Raw genomic sequence first — 20,686 nt, forward strand, 5'->3', positions numbered from 1 at the left:
ATCTTACAGTGAACACACAGTAAGTGGGAGAACAGTGCACTCAGTGCACTTCATGATCATGTGTAAATGATTTACCCTGCCAATCCAAAGGAGTAATAAACCTGTGTAGCCCAGGGCTGGAGCTGTCTGTGTGCTTGACCAGGTGTGGTTCTGTACATACACAGCCACCTGTTTTCTGGATCACAATGTAAGTGCAGAAGAATACCTGGCTGTGGGTTTCTATCAAATATCAGGACAATTCAAAAGCTTGTTTAGTTTTAACAGTGTTGTCATTTGAATCAGTGCACAGCAAAATGACAATGCAGAACTTTAATAATCTGTAAGTTGAGTGATAACAAGTGATAGCTGTAAAAATAATAAATACAAAGAAAGAAAAGCGAAAAGCAAAAGTGCTGGATACTAAGAGTTTCACATGCTTGCTGAGGCATGTACATATATGTACACATAATACACACCACACATTAAAATAGATCTGGCCTATTAAGAAAAAAAAAAGTATGTCCTGAAATCGGTACTATTACACTTCTATAGTGGTATCCAAAAGTCAGTAATGGCACTTCAAAGAGCCTGTGAGAAACAGAAAACACAAGTTTGGAAAGTGACATGACGTTTGTGTGGCACACCTGTTTTAAGTTGCAGAAGTCAGCTGTGCATGGATGTGTCTGGCTACAACATGAATTCACATTGGTGGAAAACAGCTGCATATCACTTGGAAACATTTTTTTTCAAAACTGAAATTTCTTCAATGGAAAAATAGAGCCATCTTCATAAGTGAGAATTCTTTATTATCTATAGGCTATTTCCCATATAACTTAAGTTTTAAAATGCAGTTTTATGGTCTAGGAATTGTCTGTTCTTAAAATAAAAAACCCTAAAAAACTAAAAAAAAAAAATCTGCAATGAATAGATTCCTTTTAAGATACACTTTACAATTTGATAGTGGGAACTGTTCTTTATCACTAACAAAGCAGGGGAGGGAAGATAAAGTAAGGACAGAGGGGGAAAAATTAAGTTTTTTTTTAACTGAAAAAATAACTCCCCTTTGAAGTATTTGTTGCTGCTTCCATCAGTAATTAAGATCACTGAGTTTGCAAAGAGCCCCCAGAGGCTGTCCTTACAGCTCCCAGCCTTTCTTTCTTCACAGGTTTGTTCATATTGTGTTGCAATCCACTCTTCTTTCTATATAAGAAGATGAGCTCTCTCAGTTCGATTAGAATTAGAATTCTTTCCCTTGGGTTTTTGAGACTGAAGATCACAAATATGCCAAGGTTTCCAAGGAGATATATGAGGATATGGAAATGGATTACCTTAGGAAAACTAAAGGAACAAACTCAGATCTCAAAGTAGCAGTCCCTAGTGCTCAAGTGGTCTATGGTTACTATAGTCTGTCCTTTCTAGAAAAGATAGCTAAAATAGGAAGACCTTAAGATATGAAATGGTGCGATCAACATTTGTCCTCGTCTACCATCTATCACCGTGTTCATTATTGCATGCAGCATCGATGAAAGAAACTGAGAGGCAGACAGAAAGCATGAATGCTAAAATATAATCTATGAATTTCTACTGAAAAATGAATCTGGCTGCAGTATAAGGATGGTTCCTCCACAAAGACCCACAATGTGCTTTGTTTACCAGCTGCAAAAATAATTTGCATTCCAACTAAGGTGAATTTAGGCAGGGAAATTGTGGCTGAAAGTTATACTTCACTGTACTGTACTACACTGTACTGCACTATGCTATGCTAACCTACTTATGGTTTGTAAGTCTATCAAGCACTTAGTATTTTACAGTTCCTTATCTTCTATACCTACCATCCTACTGAAAACTTTCATGTGATTTGTGACATTGCTCAGCAAAGTAACTGTTTATTTTCAATAGGCTAGTCTTCCAGGGCATTGCTGAATAGATACATGCTGTTAAATATCTAAATGTCTCTTCTCATTCTCCATAGCTCATCACTGTCGAGCTATGTCAAGTAGTCTACTGTCTGCTAGGCTCTGCACTGTGGAAGATGATGCCGATTAGTCGACTATTATCAGCCAAACCTACTCCACAAAAAACATATTATCTTAAATTATATAAAAAGAACAAAATAGTCCAATTAAGAGATAAAAGAAATAAATTTTGTTCTTTAAATTATGATCCACTGCATTTTTCTAAACTACACAATAAATTATGGATTGGTAGAACAGGAGCTTTGTGTTGATTGAACTGATATGGAGATCCATAACACCATCACCTAAAAATAGACTCTGGCTTCTCTTCAAAAGGAACACTCAAGGATGCACTGGGGTTTGGGGTAACTATTATGCTATTGCATGTAATTACCTCAAGGCCAAAGCTGTCCCAACAAAATTGCCAGTTTTGAAAGTTTATATGGTAATGTTGTTTTATACATTAGTGTTAATGTGACATTTTCTGATTGACATTTTCTGATTTTTCAAAAACAAATGTACTGACTGACAGAAATATATTTTTAATAGTATATAGGAGATTACCTATAGAACTTTTCAGTTACTTGTTAGTTAAAAACTCAGTTGACTTGAACATTTCATGTTAACACTTGTCTATATGCTTGCCCCTCTTTATCCTTATCTTTTCTATTTAAAAATAAAAATGAGTTTTACATGAAGAAATAAATACTTTGATTAATGAGATGATCAATATATTTTAATAAATATTTCAGAACAAGTAACACATTATTTGGTGTTTAACTATTATACAATGTCCATTTTTAAATGAATACAAAACATCCATGCTTCCAGACAGTTTATATATTCATTACCATCATAAACATCAGATAGGATTTAAATTATATGGGACCTGAGAAAAGTTGAAGCAAATCAAGTGAAGAACACACAGTATCATTTGGATTGAATCAGACTTAGATAAAATGATAAAAGGTTTTCCGGAGTTTAAAAACTTTTCTGTGGAAAATCAAATAACCCCATTAAAAAATGGGGCTCAGAACTGAACAAAGAATTCTCACCTGAGGAATACCGAATGGTGGAGAAGCACCTGAAAAAATGTTCAACATCCTTAATCATCAGGGAAATGCAAATCAAAACAACCCTGAGATTCCACCTCACACCAGTCAGAATGGCTAAGATCAAAAATTCAGGTGACAGCAGATGCTGGCGTGGATGTGGAGAAAGAGGAACACTCCTCCATTGTTGGTGGGATTGCAGGCTTGTACAACCACTCTGGAAATCAGTCTGGGGGTTCCTCAGAAAATTGGACATAGTACTACCGGAGGATCCAGCAATACCTCTCCTGGGCATATATCCAGAAGATGCCCCAACTGGTAAGAAGGACACATGCTCCACTATGTTCATAGCAGCCTTATTTATAATAGCCAGAAGCTGGAAAGAACCCAGATGCCCCTCAACAGAGGAATGGATACAGAAAATGTGGTACATCTACACAATGGAGTACTACTCAGCTATTAAAAAGAATGAATTTATGAAATTCCTAGCCAAATGGATGGACCTGGAGGGCATCATCCTGAGTGAGGTAACACATTCACAAAGGAACTCACACAATATGTACTCACTGATAAGTGGATATTAGCCCCAAACCTAGGATACCCAAGATATAAGATACAATTTGCTAAACACATGAAACTCAAGAAGAATGAAGACTGAAGTGTGGACACTATGCCCCTCCTTAGAATTGGGAACAAAACACCCATGGAAGGAGTTACAAAGACAAAGTTTGGAGCTGAGATGAAAGGATGGACCATGTAGAGACTGCCATATCCAGGGATCCACCCCATAATCAGCATCCAAACGCTGACACCATTGCATATACTAGCAAGATTATATCGAAAGGATCCAGATGTAGCTGTCTCTTGTGAGACTATGCTGGGGCCTAGCAAACACAGAAGTGGATGCTCACAGTCAGCTAATGGATGGATCACAGGGCTCCCAATGGAGGAGCTAGAGAAAGTACCCAAGGAGCTAAAGGGATCTGCAACCCTATAGGTGGAACAACATTATGAACTAACCAGTACCCCGGAGCTCTTGACTCTAGCTGCATATGTATCAAAAGATGGCCTAGTCGGCCATCACTGGAAAGAGAGGCCCATTGGACACGCAAACTTTATATGCCCCAGTACAGGGGAACGCCAGGGCCAAAAGGTGGAGTGGGTGGGTAGGGGAGTGGGGGTGGGTGGGTATGGGGGACTTTTGGTATAGCATTGGAAATGTAAAAGAGCTAAATACCTAATAAAAATGGAAAAAAAAGAAAAAAAAACTTTTCTGTGCACGAACTTCTTGAGGGACTCAGATGTTATGCAATTGTCTACAGTTTACAAAGAATTATAGGCCTCAGTACTATCCATCTTCAACATATAACTTGGCTTTACTAGAAGATACATTAATCACAAATTAGATTTACCTTGAAATTTTTATTTATGACAATAAAAAGGCATTTGTTATCAATATTACAAACATGAAACAGGATAAAATCATTATCAAAAGAGAGTAAGACTTGTAGCCCTAAGCATATTAAGCCTAAATCTCAAGCATAGTTGTTGCATATATGTTCAATATGACAGTGTTAAGACTTGTAAATTTTGTGTATATGTACACATGTTAGGATAATTCTTCTGATCTTTGATCATTTGAGTAAGAAAATTAACAAACTTTCAGTTGCATCAGATAGAATTATGTTAAAGGAATAATGTCATTGTATTATCAACAAACTACAACATTCATTAATAACTTGCTTGATATAAACAATGACCATATAGGAAAAAGAATATTTTTTTCATCTATAGCTATTTCTGTATTTAAATGTGGCTATGAGTATTTTAAAAATATTACAAAGCTACTGCGTTTAAATTTTATTCAATAAACATCAGCTACAATAATTTCCCTACTTTTAGTTACCTCAGAAACTATGTTACATGATTTAAAAGCTAATGTCCTATAATTGTTTCACTTTCTTTTAATGGACTTAGAGTTATATACAGAAATTGAATGAACATGGAAACCAAATCTATAGTAATATGAATAACAATAAACCCAAATAATATGATAGGATAGAGGAAACACCCCTGCTTTGATGGTGGGAGTGCAAACGTGTACAACCACTATAGAAATCAATATGGTGGTTCCTCAGAAAACTGTCTGTCAATCTACTTCAAGACCCAGCTGTATCACTCTTGGGCATATACCCAAAATGAAGACACTTGATGAGCTGTGTTCAGAGAAGCTTTATTCATAATTGCAAGAAACTGGAAACCACTGGGATGTGCCTTAACCGGTATATTTACACAATGTACTATTACTCAGATGTTTAAAAACTGATACCATGAAATTTGCATCGTGAGTGAGATAATCTAGACCCAGAAAGACATATATCATATGTACTCCCTCATAAATGGATATTAGCTGTTAAGTAAATGATGATCATGCTACAATCCAAAGAGCAAGAAAAGATAGGTAAAGAGGGGAACTATAAGGGAAAGCATGGATCTCCCTGGAAAGAGAAAATAGAAAAGACTTTTCAGGTTAAGTTGGGACAAATGGGAATAGGAGTAGGAGAGATTAGACACAGGGGTTGTGAGGAAAATGTATGGGAAGAAACAACTGAAATTGGAGGGCATTTGGGGGGACAATGGGGAAATGCAGTGCAATAGAGTTCGAGAGAGGACTCCTAGGAATGAAAGATTTGGAGCCTGAACAGGACATCTTCTGTAGCCAGGCAACTTCTAGTGATATGACTGGGACACAAACCCAGCAATGAAACCTTCAGCCTGTAATATATCCTTCCTGCAAGATGTACTGGGTCAATAAATGCACAGAACTTGTGTGAGGGGTCAATTGAGGCTCATGCAAGAAAAGACATCTCATTCCTGACACTGCAAGGATGACCAGGAACCAGAATCTATATAGCCCACAGACCTAGGATTTTAAAAAAATCAATAAAATGATTCCTAATGATAGTCTGCTATACTCATGATCAGTGCCTAGTCTAACCGTTATCCAAGGGCTCCTTGGGCAGCTGATAGTTGCATGCAGAAATCCATAGCCAAACATCAAGCAGACAGAAAGCCCTAAGTGGAAATCTCTATCAGGTCTCTCATCTTGGAGCTTGGAGAAGATCACAAATGAAGAAAGGGAGGAGGAATTGTAGGAGCAAAGGGGTTGAGGATGCCAGGAGATCATAGCCCAAGAATCAACTAAACAGGGCTCATACCTGCTCAGAGACGTTATGGCTGTGTTTTGTGGCACTCTCAACTGTGGGAGAGAGGGTATCTCTGACTCTTTCAACTTCTCCTGGGACCATTTTCCTCTTACTGGCTTGCCTCACCCAGGCCTGTTAGGAGAGTTTGACTAGACCTATTGCCTCTTCTTATACTGTGTTCAGCTAATATCCCTGGGAGAGCTATTCTTTTCTGAAGAAACAGAGGAGTAGTGGATCTGGAGGAGTTGGAGGAAGGGGAACTGGAAGGCGTAGAGGGAGAGGAAATTTCAGTCAGAATATATTGTATAATATATTGGGAAAACATTCAATGAAATATAATACAATATCAAATGCAATTTTAGGTGTTTTTACCCCATTTATGTATGTATGCACATATATACATATGTGTGCACTCATGCCACAATGTGTGTGTTTAGATCAGAGGACAACTTGTAGAAGCTAGTCCTCTCTTTCTACCATGTGGATCCCAGAGATTGACTCAGATCACCAGACTTGATATCAAAGTCATTTATCTGCTTAGTCACCTCACAATTCTTATGAAATAAAGGCAAGAATTGAAATAAAAAATCCTCAATGTACAATTATATCAATTTTTATTTCAATGTTTTTTAATCAAAAACAGGACCCAAAGAGAGAAAATCTAAATTTAAAATGTGGATATCATTGAACACTAAAGTTTAAGAAGTTACTTAAAGTAAAGGCTTATAAAAGGTTCATTCTTTAGAGATCATGTGCATATGAAAACAGAAATTATTTACTGCAGAGAACATTATTTACTGCTAATAGAGACAGAATGACCAGAGAGTGCTTGCCAATGTTTTAGACCTTACTATTTCTAAGCTATAGTTGTTTATTCACCATGTAAGTTAGCTCAGTTATTTCCTGACTTTCATATACTGTTAAAAACTCATTTCTTAGGATCATCAGTTGGACTAAATAAAGTTTGAGACCTTTTTTTAAATTGAGAAGAAATAAGGCAAAGAATCTCAGAGTTCACATGACTGAAAATAATAGAATCCTTTGAATAATACAAATTATCTTCTCTTTATCGACTAAAAAATATTGATCATTAAAAAATAATTTCCACAGAACACTGTTGGTGTGCATAACTTGATTGTAACAAGCTTCTGAAGAGTGAAAGAAGAGCCAAGTGCCTTAACAGTTTAGAACAGTGGTTCTAAATCTGTGGGTCTCAACTACTTTGTCAAACCTCTAACTCTAAATGTATTTATGCTATGACTCATAACAGTAGCAAAATTACAATTATGAAGTAACAATGATAATAATTATAGTTGTGGGTCATCATTTTATGAAGAATCACAGAGTCACAGCATTTGGGAAATTGAAAACAGTTGATTTAGAGGCTCTTAAGAAAGGAATTCCGATAGATAAACCCTTAGCTAGACTCACTAAAGGGCACAGGGACAAAATCCTAATTAACAAAATCAGAAATGAAAAGGGAGACATAACAACAGATCCTGAAGAAATCCAAAACACCATCAGATCCTTCTACAAAAGGCTATACTCAACAAAACTGGAAAACCTGGACGAAATGGACAAATTTCTGGACAGATACCAGGTACCAAAGTTGAATCAGGATCAAGTTGACCATCTAAACAGTCCCATATCACCTAAAGAAATAGAAGCAGTTATTAATAGTCTCCCAACCAAAAAAAGCCCAGGACCAGATGGGTTTAGTGCAGAGTTCTATCAGACCTTCAAAGAAGATCTAATTCCAATTCTGCACAAACTATTTCACAAAATAGAAGTAGAAGGTACTCTACCTAACTCGTTTTATGAAGCCACTATTACTCTGATACCTAAACCACAGAAAGATCCAACAAAGATAGAGAACTTCAGACCAATTTCTCTTATGAATATCGATGCAAAAATCCTCAATAAAATTCTCGCTAACCGAATCCAAGAACACATTAAAGCAATCATCCATCCTGACCAAGTAGGTTTTATTCCAGGGATGCAGGGATGGTTTAATATACGAAAATCCATCAATGTAATCCATTATATAAACAAACTCAAAGACAAAAACCACGTGATCATCTCGTTAGATGCAGAAAAAGCATTTGACAAGATCCAACACCCATTCATGATAAAAGTTTTGGAAAGATCAGGAATTCAAGGCCCATACCTAAACATGATAAAAGCAATCTACAGCAAACCAGTAGCCAACATCAAAGTAAATGGAGAGAAGCTGGAAGCAATCCCACTAAAATCAGGGACTAGACAAGGCTGCCCACTTTCTCCCTACCTTTTCAACATAGTACTTGAAGTATTAGCCAGAGCAATTCGACAACAAAAGGAGATCAAGGGGATACAAATTGGAAAAGAGGAAGTCAAAATATCACTTTTTGCAGATGATATGATAGTATATACATAAGTGACCCTAAAAATTCTACCAGAGAACTCCTAAACCTGATAAACAGCTTCGGTGAAGTAGCTGGATATAAAATAAACTCAAACAAGTCAATGGCCTTTCTCTATACAAAGAATAAACAGGCTGAGAAAGAAATTAGGGAAACAACACCCTTCTCAATAGTCACAAATAATATAAAATATCTTGGCGTGACTCTAACTAAGGAGGTGAAAGATCTGTATGATAAAAACTTCAAATCTCTGAAGAAAGAAATTAAAGAAGATCTCAGAAGATGGAAAGATCTCCCATGCTCATGGATTGGCAGGATCAACATTGTAAAAATGGCTATCTTGCCAAAAGCAATCTACAGATTCAATGCAATCCCCATCAAAATTCCAACTCAATTCTTCAACGAATCGGAAGGAGCAATTTGCAAATTTGTCTGGAATAACAAAAAACCTAGGATAGCAAAAAGTCTTCTCAAGGATAAAAGAACTTCTGGCGGAATCACCATGCCAGACCTAAAGCTTTACTACAGAGCAATTGTAATAAAAACTGCATGGTACTGGTATAGAGACAGACAAGTAGACCAATGGAATAGAATTGAAGATCCAGAAATGAACCCACACACCTATGGTCACTTGATCTTCGACAAGGGAGCTAAAACCATCCAGTGGAAGAAAGACAGCATTTTCAACAATTGGTGCTGGCACAACTGGTTGTTATCGTGTAGAAGAATGCGAATAGATCCATACTTATCTCCTTGTACTAAGGTCAAATCTAAGTGGATCAAGGAACTTCACATAAACCAGAGACACTGAAACTTATAGAGGAGAAAGTGGGGAAAAGCCTTGAAGATATGGGCACAGGGGAAAAATTCCTGAACAGAACAGCAATGGCTTGTGCTGTAAGATCGAGAATCGACAAATGGGACCTACTGAAACTCCAAAGTTTCTGCAAGGCAAAAGACACCGTCAATAAGACAAAAAGACCACCAACAGATTGGGAAAGGATCTTTACCTATCCTAAATCAGATAGGGGACTAATATCCAACATATATAAAGAACTCAAGAAGGTGGACTTCAGAAAATCAAATAACCCCATTAAAAAATGGGGCTCAGAACTGAACAAAGAATTCTCACCTGAGGAATACCGAATGGCAGAGAAGCACTTGAAAAAATGTTCAACATCCTTAATCATCAGGGAAATGCAAATCAAAACAACCCTGAGATTCCACCTCACACCAGTCAGAATGGCTAAGATCAAAAATTCAGGTGACAGCAGACGCTGGCGAGGATGTGGAGAAAGAGGAACACTCCTCCATTGTTGGTGGGAGTGCAGGCTTGTACAACCACTCTGGAAATCAGTCTGGCGGTTCCTCAGAAAACTGGACATAGTACTACCGGAGGATCCAGCAATACCTCTCCTGGGCATATATCCAGAAGATGCCCCAACAGGTAAGAAGGACACATGCTCCACTATGTTCATAGCAGCCTTATTTATAATAGCCAGAAGCTGGAAAGAACCTAGATGCCCCTCAACAGAGGAATGGATACAGAAAATGTGGTACATCTACACAATGGAGTACTACTCAGCTATTAAAAAGAATGAATTTATGAAATTCCTAGCCAAATGGATGGACCTGGAGGGCATCATCCTGAGTGAGGTAACACATTCACAAAGAAACTCACACAATATGTATTCACTGATAATTGGATATTAGCCCCAAACCTAGGATACCCAAGATATAAGATATAATTTGCTAAACACATGAAACTCAAGGAGAATGAAGACTGAAGTGTGGACACTATGCACCTCCTTAGATTTGGGAACAAAACACCCATGGAAGGAGTTACAGAGACGGAGTTTGGAGCTGAGATGAAAGGATGGACCATGTAGAGACTGCCATATCCAGGGATCCACCCCATAATCAGCATCCAAACGCTGACACCATTGCATATACTAGCAAGATTTTATTGAAAGGACGCAGATGTAGCTGTCTCTTGTGAGACTATGCCGGGGCCCAGCAAACACAGAAGTGGATGCTCACAGTCAGCTAATGGATGGATCATAGGGCTCCCAATGGAGGAGCTAGAGAAAGTAGCCAAGGAGCTAAAGGGATCTGCAACCCTATAGGTGGAACAACATTATGAGCTAACCAGTACCCCGGAGCTCTTGACTCTAGCTGCATATATATCAAAAGATGGCCTAGTCGGCCATCACTGGAAAGAGAGGCCCATTGGACTTGCAAACTTTATATGCCCCAGTACAGGGGAATACCAGGGCCAAAAAGGGGGAGTGGGTGGGCAGGGGAGTGGGGGTGGGTGGATATGGGGGACTTTTGGTATAGCATTGGAAATGTAAATGAGTTAAATACCTAATAAAAAATGGAAAAAAAAAAAAAGAAAGGAATTCCAAGATGAGAATATCAGAAAGGTTACCTCTAGAGAGCTTGTCAAAGTTCATCGTTAAGCAATCATATCAGCAATAAAGACTCACCTTTCAACTTTTGATGTTGACCAAAAGACAAAGATCCCCTAGGTGAAACTGATCTGAATCACTCTTTCCATGTGTAGTAGCTTTTATGGTACCCACAAACACCATGCAAGTTTTCAAAGGAGTCATGCAACCAACAGTTCAACCCAACTATGACACCAATGCATCATATCAATGACCAACATGGCATGATAATCTTAAAGGTGCAGTAGTAACTTGCATATCATGGTGGTAGCCTATAGTTCTCTAATCAAACTTGATTAGAAAAAGTACTCAATGAAGGAAAACATAGCTAGCACTGGGAACCTAGCTAACTACTCAGTGCTAGTGAATTTGTGGTTTCTGGAGGCGAATCTAGAATCATTAATTTACAAAACCAGCAAAATCTCTAACAACAGTCTGTAAACATTTGACCTTATATTGACAGATAAGTATAGTCTTCAAGGAAACTTCTTTGTGTAATAGGTAAAGACCACTACAAAAAACTATAACCAATAAAATGCAGAGTTGTGGAACCCAGTCCCAATGAATACATCTGTAAAGTACATACCTGTGGGTAGGGAACATTGAGAAGGGGATGTAAAGACTGTAAGAACTAGAGGACTGGGAGGGGGTTACTATGTTCTGTTCTAACAATAACAGAAGCTTCACCCATAAAAATCTCACCAAATGCCAAAAGGTGAGCTAACAAGGATGACAGCCATGGGCATGACAACTGAGTGGAGAACATCGCACAGGTCTCAACCCTACACAAAGGACTACAGGATCTGTGGAAAACTGCAAGTGGGAAAAGTACTCTTCTGTAGGGAAGCACATAACAATTGATTGTCCTGTGTCAAATGGTCAGCTCTGAAACCACACATAGAAGCCTCATTAAAGGACGGAGAAGGTTATATTTAAGAATGTATGTATGCTATATATATATACACATACATGCATACATACATACAACAACTATTAATGAAAAAGGAGGCCAAGAATTTGAAAAAAAAAAAGAGGGATGAGTTTGTGGGAATGTGTAGAGGAAATAAAAGTAAGGAAGAAATGTTGAAATTAGATTATAATCTTTAAAACAATAAACAGTAATATTCACAGTTTGAATCACTTAGGCACCCCACACACCATAAGGAATGTCACAGTAAGAACACTTGGTATTCCATAACTGTAGAATAATTGTTCCCTAACTGTATGTGAATTAACACAACTCGGTTCAGAGTCTCTCCAAGTTTACAACACAGAGTACACAGCATAAACTTCTAGACTGCCACATTTAGCATCGGCCTGCTCTGTATCAAATGTGTACTGAAGAACTTCAACAGGAAGAGTACACATGGGGCAGATTCTATCTACTCTCCTACATACAAATTAATTTTTTCACATGTTAATGGCACAGTAACTATTTATTTCTGTATTTTCAAAAATACAAAGAGAACAAGGAGAGTATAGGAGACAGGTTGGAAGGAAAGTGGTAATGATATAATAACATTAAAATTTTTAAAATTTATATATATATAACTGAATTTCTACTCACTTTTAATCTATTATCATCTGAGGCAGATTAATGTTCACAAGTTTTTCACATTAAGATAAGAATATGAATTCTAATTGAATTTTTGAAATCCTTTATCTTCAAGTAACATAAAGATCTTTTCTTTTAAAATACAATCACATGTTAATGAGTCATGTATACTACTTTTGATGACATCTTCTAGAAGACAGTTACCTTTTAAAAAATGAAAATATTTACTAGGTTTATAACTTAGGAATTTTTCCTAAGTGTGTGTGCCTATACCCATTTGTAAAGAAGGTGACATAGACAATCTTTGATAGTTTTTTTCTTCTTCTTCTTTTTTTTTTTTTTCAAGAAAACCAAGATCCTCAGGGCCACTGTTCTCATAAAAAATGACAAAGTGATGTACCGGGTTTATTCAGCTCTGAAGGCAAGAGTCTCTGTTTCCTCTCAGGAGAGCAATGCTTTTAATGACTCAGGAGACAGGGTTGTTATTTGGAAATCAACAAACAGAGTCTGAATTGACAGTGGCCTCTTTGTGTTTTACCTTTTAATGGGAACTAATATTTTCTCCACTTTTTCATTTTTCCCACCTACAAATAAGCTGCTATAAAGAGTGAGTTGTAATGCTTATCCCATTCACTTCTGTACTCAAAGTAGCAAAGCTGACGTGCCAAGTCCCTAGACTAACCCTTTATTTGGAGACAGAGACTTTTTTCAGAATAAATAAAACCAGAAATTCCATCTTAATAAGGCAAGTGTAGCCCTCTGCTGCTGTTCCCACTACTGATAAATGATCACTGTGTGCATCAATTTAGTCCTTCTTGGAATGGAAAATAACTCTGGCTTCTATCTGAAGCAATAGAGAGATCACTAGGAATACACCTCCTCAGAAAATAGAAACAAATGAACAAAGATATATGTACTGTATAATATGATCCTCTGTAGAAATACTCAGCTAGGAAAACTTAGAAACAGTCACAAAAGTATTTCAAAACTGGTAAGACAATAATCTAATAGGTTTTTTAAATGATATTTATTTACACAATGCAACTTTAGCTCTATAAGGGCTTTTTTTTTTTTTTTTTTTTTTTAGTGCAACAGCCTGTTATTTTTTTATTCTTTCAGACTCAGACTTCTCAGGAAATTATGAGTCCATACAGCTGAAAAGTATCAATTTTCAAAGATGTAGCTGTAGAGATTCTTTTTTTTTCTACCATGGTACATAATTGAGGCATAACTAATAAATGAAAAAGAATGTAATTTCATCCACTCCTGAGGGACAATGTTGCTTGCTCTTTTAAAGACAAAATATTGACTGTTGATAATAATTCCACTTTTGTTATTTGTATAAGTTGTTCATTAGAAAACAAGTGATAAACTTAAGGGAGGAAGTGTGTTTGTCATATTAGAAGAAAGTGAAAATAGAATCAATGCCAGAGTTAATTCTGAATTCCCTCATGAATAAATAAGGCCCATAGTGCAGTCTCTAATGTTTTGGAGGCAAACTGAAGCCACTTATAGCAGGAATACCTGGAGTGAATGCTAATAACTCATATTTCTAGACCTCATCTTAGATGTAAGAATTGCATTTTATGGAATCTGAATTTTATGTATTCCCTTAGAATTTCCTGTGCTTGAGCTGCGGAAATTGTTCAGCAGGTAAAGATGCTAATGACAAGCATAAGGACCTGAATTCCTTCTCTGTGTCCCACATAGTAGCTGAGGATGGAGTCCCATAAATTTTCCTCTAACTCCCAAATGTGCACTCTCTCCCTCTCCCTCTCATCATCTCTCTTCCTCTCCTTCTCCCACTCTCCCAACTCTCTCACAGACACATGCATACATGCACACAGAGAAAATGTAACAAATATTAATCATTTTCAATAACCGTATCTATGATATCATTAATATTTTTAACTTATACACAATACATATGGCTAAATTCACAAGCTGTCTGACTTTATTTATATGCAAGAAAATTAATTTATTCTCATGACTTTTAGAAACAATATTGAACAAGATGTAGACTGTGAATCAAAGCTACAGAGCCTTGCACATGCCCAGAGAACTCTCCTAAGAAAATATAGGAAAGTGGAAATATAACTGATACACAAGTGGGAAAGGATCAATGTTTTAAATAAATAAATAACATCTCTGTTAGCCGATATTTCTACAAGTCTGTGCTTATTGTACAAAATTAAGCTCTCTCAAGGACACCCACTTACAATGATGTCTTTGACAAATCCAAGATACAGACTTATTCATGGGAGACCCTGAAGTGCTTTGATCGTATGTGGCATCCCAGGCAGTCCCAGAAAAATTGTAAAACTAGACATTTGAGCATTTTCTGAACGTATATTAAAGGAAAAACGAGCCACGGGAATTACAAGTGAGCGAAGGGAACACTGAGGGCGTCTGGGCATGAAGTTGGGGTTGCATATTGGGGCGGTCTACTCTGTGCTCACTCAGAAAACATAAATACTCTCTGGACAACTCGTCTTATTTTGTTTGTCAAAGTTCAGCAGCTCGTTTTAAATCTGGATAGCACCTCAGTACTGGAGTTGTTTCAGAAGAGAGGCCCCAAGCTTCTTTGTATAGACTCCAGGCTGTGAAATCTGGAAAGGGCTGTGCTGCGGGGTACAGTCAGAACGAAGTTCCCTGTGGCTGGGCAGTGTATTAGCTTTCATTCACGACTTACTTTCACACCAGGAAAACTTGGAGGAGGTTAATCATGCATGGCCTTTGTTCCTGGACATTATTCCCAAGCGGCTTCAGATGATGCTCTTTTACACGGTGTTATTCTGCTTTCCTGTTTAACTCCCTGCCATGTTACACTTCTGATTTGTGTCCTCACTGTAGTGTTAAATTCCATGAAGGGATAAATTAGTTTCTTGTGGCTCCCACAACAAATAGCCACATTTAGATGCAGAAGACAAAAAGACCTACTCTTTCACCATTCTGGGGGACTCAAGTTCTTAGTTCCATGTCCTTCCCGAGGCTGTGGGGAGAATCCTTCCTTGCCTCTTCCAGGTCCTGACAGCAGACATACCTCCTGTCATTACAGGGTTCATAGGCATACCCTTTCACCTCTGTCTCAACTTTCATATGACTTTCTTCCTGCATGTACACTTCTGTTTCTTCATCTTATATAAAGAGCTGCTATCTGAGTGAGCAGTTTTATACCTATAATTTCAACATCAAAAATGGTGTAGCAGGAGATTTGCTGTGAGCTGGAAACCAGACTAAGCAGGAGACAGACTTTAAAAAAAACAAAGGACAAAACTTTCATTGAATTTATGGCCCATCCTAATCCAGGAAGTTTCTATGTCAAGACACTCTGCTGGATTATTTCTGTAGAAACCTTTTTTGTTCTAGTAGTTGTTAGCATTTCTTCTTTCGCATCAATATTCATAAGGGAAATTGGTCTAAAGTTCTCTATCTTTGTTGGGTAATTCTGTGGTTTAGGTATCAGAGTAATTGTGGCTTCATAGAATGAGTTGGCTAGAGTACATTCTGCTTCTATTTTGTGGAATAGTTTGTGCAGAACTGGAATTAGATCTTCTTTGAAGGTCTGATAGAATTCTGCACTAAACCCATCTGGTCCTGGGCTTTTTTTGGTTGGGAGACTGTTGACTGCTTTATTGCTTTAGGGGATATGGGACTGTTTAGATCATTAACTTGATACTGATTTAACGTTGGTACCTGGTATCTGTCTAGAAATTTGTCCATTTAATACAGGTTTTCCAGTTTTGTTTAGTATAGCCTTTTATAGAAGGATTTGATGGTGTTTTGGATTTTTCCAAGATCTGTTGTTATGTCTCCCTTTTCATTTCTGATTTTGTTATTTAGAATGCTGTCCCTATGCCCTCTAGTGAGTCTGGCTAAGGTTTTATCTATCTTGTTGATTTTCTCAAAGAACCAGCTCCTCATTTGGTTGATTCTTTGAATAGTTCTTCTTATTCCACTTGGTTGATTTTGCCCCTGAGTTTGATTATTTCCTGCCGTCTACTCCTCTTGGGTGAACTTGCTTCCTTTTTTCTAGAGCTTTTAGGTGTGTTGTCAAGCTGCTAGTGTGTGCTCTCTCCCGTTTCTTCTTGGAGGCACTCAGAGCTATGAGTTTCCCTCTTAGAAATGCTTTCATTGTGTCCCATAGGTTTGGGTATGTTGCGGCTTCATTTTCATTAAACTCTAAAAAGCCCTTAATTTCTTTCTTTATTCCTTCCTTGACCAAAGTATCATTGAGAAGAGTGTTGCTCATTTTCCACGTGAATGTTGGCTTTCCATTATTTATGTTGTTATTAAAGATCAGCCATAGTCCGTGGTGGTCTGATAGGATGCATGGGACAATTTCAATATTTTTGTATCTGTTGATGCCTGTTCTGTGACCAGTGATATGGTCAATTATTATTGGTTATTATATGGTCAATTATATGGTTGTGATTATTATTTGGAGAAGGCACCATGAGGTGCTTCGAAGAAGATATATTCTTTTGTTTTAGGATAAAATGTTCTGTAGATATCTGTTAAGTCCATTTGTTTCATAACTTCTGTTAGTTTCACTGTGTTCCTGTTTAGTTTCTGTTTCCACGAACTGTCCATTGATGAAAGTGGTGTGGTGAAGGCTCCCACTATTATTGCGTGAGGTGCAATGTGTGCTTTGAGCTTTACTAAAGTTTCTTTAATGAATGTGGCTGCCCTTGCATTTGAAGCATAGATATTCAGAATTGATAGTTACTCTTGGAGGATTTTACCTTTGATGAGTATGAAGTGCCCCTTCTTGTCTTTTTTGATAACTTTAGGTTGGAAGTCGATTTTATTCTATATTAGAAGGCTACTCCAGCTTGTTTCTTCAGACCATTTGCTTGGAAACTTGTTTTCCAGCCTTTCACTCTGAGGTAGTGTCTGTCTTTTTCCCTGAGATGGGTTTCCTGTAAGCAGCAGAATGTTGGGTCCTGTTTGTGTAGCCAGTCTGTTAGTCTATGTCTTTTTATTAGGGACTTGAGTCCATTGATATTAAGAGATATTAAGGAAAAGTAATTGTTGCTTCCTATTATTTTTGTTTTTAGAGTTAGTATTCTGTTCTTGTGGCTGTATTTTTTGGTTTGTTGAGGGATTACATTCTTACTTTTTCTAGGGCGAGGTTTCTGTCCTTGTATTGGTTTTTTTTTGTTATTATCCTTTGAAGGGCTGGATTCATGGAAAGATAATGTGTGAATTTGGTTTTGTGGTGAAATACTCTGGTTTCTCCATCTATGGTAATTGAGAGTTTGGCTGGGTATAGTAGCCTGGGCTGGCATTTGTTTTCTCTTAGTGTCTGTATAACATCTGTCCAGGATCTTTTCGCTTTCATAGTCTCTGGTGAAAAGTCTGGTGTAATTCTGATAGGCCTGCCTTTATATGTTACTTGACCTTTTTCCCTTACTGCTTTTAGTATTCTATCTTTATTTAGTGCTGTTGTTCTGATTATTATGTGTCGGGAGAAATTTCTTTTCTGGTCCAGTCTATTTGGAGTTCTGTAGGCTTCTGTTATGTTCATGGGCATCTCTTTCTTTAGGTTTGGGAAGTTTTCTTCTAAAATTTTGTTGAAGATATTTGCTGGCCCTTTAAGTTGAAAATCTTCATTCTCATCTAATCCTATTATGCATAGGTTTGGTCTTCTCATTTTGTCCTGGACTTCCTGGATGTTTTGAGTTAGGATCTTTTTGCATTTTTGTATTTTCTTTGATTGTTGTGCCGATGTTCTCTATGGAATCTTCTGCACCTGAGATTCTCTTTTCCATCTCCTGTATTCTGTTGCTGATGCTTGCATCTATGGTTCCAGATTTCCTTCCTAGGGTTTCTATCTCAAGCTTTGCCTCACTTTGGGTTTTCTTTATTGTGTCTACTTCCCTTTTTAGGTCTTGGATGGTTTTATTCAATTCCATCACCTGTTTGGTCGTGTTTTCCTGCAATTCTTTAAGGGATTTTTGTGCTTCCTCTTTAAGGTCTTCTACCTGTTTAGCAGTGTTCTCCTGTATATCTTTAAGTGAGTTATTAAAGTCATTCTTTATGTCTTCTACTATCATCATGAGATATGCTTTTAAATCAGGGACTATCTTTTCAGGTGTGTTGAGGTGCCCAGGACTGGGTGGGGTGGGAGTGCTGCGTTCTGATGATAGTGAGTGGTCTTGGTTTCTGTTAGTTATATTCTTACGTTTGCCTTTCACCATCTGGTAATCTCTGGATTTAGTTGTTATAGTTGTCTCTGGTTAGAGCTTGTTCCTCAGGTGATTATGTTAGCCTCTATCAGCAGACCTGGGAGACTAGCTCTCTTCTGAGATTCAGTGTTCAGAGTACTCTCTGCAGGCAAGCTCTCCTATTGTGTGAAGGTGCCCAGTTATCTTGTGTTCGAACCTGCCTCCTGGCAGAAGTTGTGATCCACTCACTAGAGGTCCTAAGATCCTGTGGAGAGTCCTGTGGGGACCTTGTGGGTGCCTGCAGACTCCAAGCCCAAGGCACCTCAGTGCTGGCGTGGACTGGTAGGGACTTGTGACCCTGATAAGGCCGGGTTTTCTGATACCCTAATTAGTGCAGTCTCAGGGCCTGTGCGATTGGATTGGAGCAGAAGCTGTGTTCCACTCACCAGAGGTCTTAAGATCCCATGGAGGGTCCTGTGGGTACCTTGGGGGTGTCCGCAGACTCCGTGCCAAAGGTACCCTGGTGCTGGTGTGGATCGGAAGGGACTTGTGACCCTGATCAGGTCGGGATTTCTGAGGAGGTAGCTTTTGTAGCCTCTGAAATCATTGATACACTCAATCCTTTATGTATAAAGGACTGGCTTTAATACTTCTATTTGTTTTTAAAGTTAAATGATTTATTAGCATATTGAACCTTCCAGAAAATATTGCTTTGTGGTCTGTTGGGAAGCAGTAAAGGAAGTGCTTGTACTTAGTCAGTATTGACAGTGTGCACTTCTAAATCCCAGCCCAGGTGTTTAACCCTCATCTTCATAGCTGCAGAATATGGTACTGGATTAGGTGGGTGGGTCAGCCCTGCTACTCGTTTTCAACACTGAAGCTCAAGTCATTCCATGGTTTTCACTTTAATAAAACTCAAGCAAGTGGTGAGCTCTCAGCTGTGGTGAGCTCTGAGCTCTCTAAATGAAGTCTCTTCCCACAGGAGCAGTGCCTAAGGAACCTTTGGTCCCCACTTCCTTGGTGGTGGAGGAAGGGCAGGAAAGCTGTGAGGCACAAACAGTCTTTATTGGGTTCACACCAGGAGTCCATTGGTCTTGAGGACCTCTATGAAATTGCAGATTTTCTTCTCCAGATTCTTTTTTGCCTATTGAAGTAGCCTCAAAAGCTGCTTCTTCTTCCAATAGTGGATTTGGCCTTTTCTTTCCATCTCTCCTCTAGAGTGGCTGTCACTGCCTGGAACTTCAACATGACCTCATAAGCCAGATGCACCAGGTAAGCAAACTTTCTGGTAGGCTTCAGACAAACAACCTTGAGGGCAGCAGGGACCACCATCCACTTTTTCTTGTCATGAGATGGAGGGATCCCATCCAACACCTTCAGGCGCTGCAGGGCAGCCTGGCCTTTCTTCGTCTTGTGGGGTAGCATGCCTCACACAGAGTTCCAAAAAATGGGACTTGGGGCTCAGAAGTGGTAGAGATCTTGAGAGGGATTGGTATTCATCTGCTTTTGGAGAAAAGCCAGATACTTTAACTTGTTTCTGTAGAAATGTTTAGAAATGTTAATGCCTTCACAGTGTACAATAACCACCTTCAGGTCCAACAGTACCTGCTTGACCACATGCCTCCAGAAGGCCTAGAAGATGGCCTTGGCCACCCAATACTAGAACCTGCCCCTCCACCATCTTCAGCAGCCATTTGGGTGACAAGAGAGATAATCTAGGATGTTTTATATTGTTTTAATATGGGTCGATCATGAAATTTTGACCCATATATTCATTTTAATCAATTTGACCATTAATTTACTCTGTTTTTCTCTCTGAATCTCAGAACTTCTATGCCCCATAAGGAAATGAGCTATTGATAGATATCTAGGTGGTCCAGAGTGCATGCTGCCAAGAGAGTTGTGGATTCTTTTCCC

At 38.2% G+C, this 20,686-nt stretch overlaps 1 pseudogene; it reads right to left on the reverse strand.

Annotated features, from left to right (window-relative positions):
- Nucleotides 1-19,841: 19,841 nt before the first annotated feature.
- On the reverse strand, nucleotides 19,842-20,450 carry Gm4059 (annotated as a pseudogene).
- Between the last annotated feature and the right edge of the window lie 236 nt (nucleotides 20,451-20,686).

Source organism: Mus musculus, chromosome 13 (genome assembly GCF_000001635.26).
Source record: "Mus musculus strain C57BL/6J chromosome 13, GRCm38.p6 C57BL/6J".
NCBI lineage: Eukaryota > Metazoa > Chordata > Mammalia > Rodentia > Muridae > Mus > Mus musculus.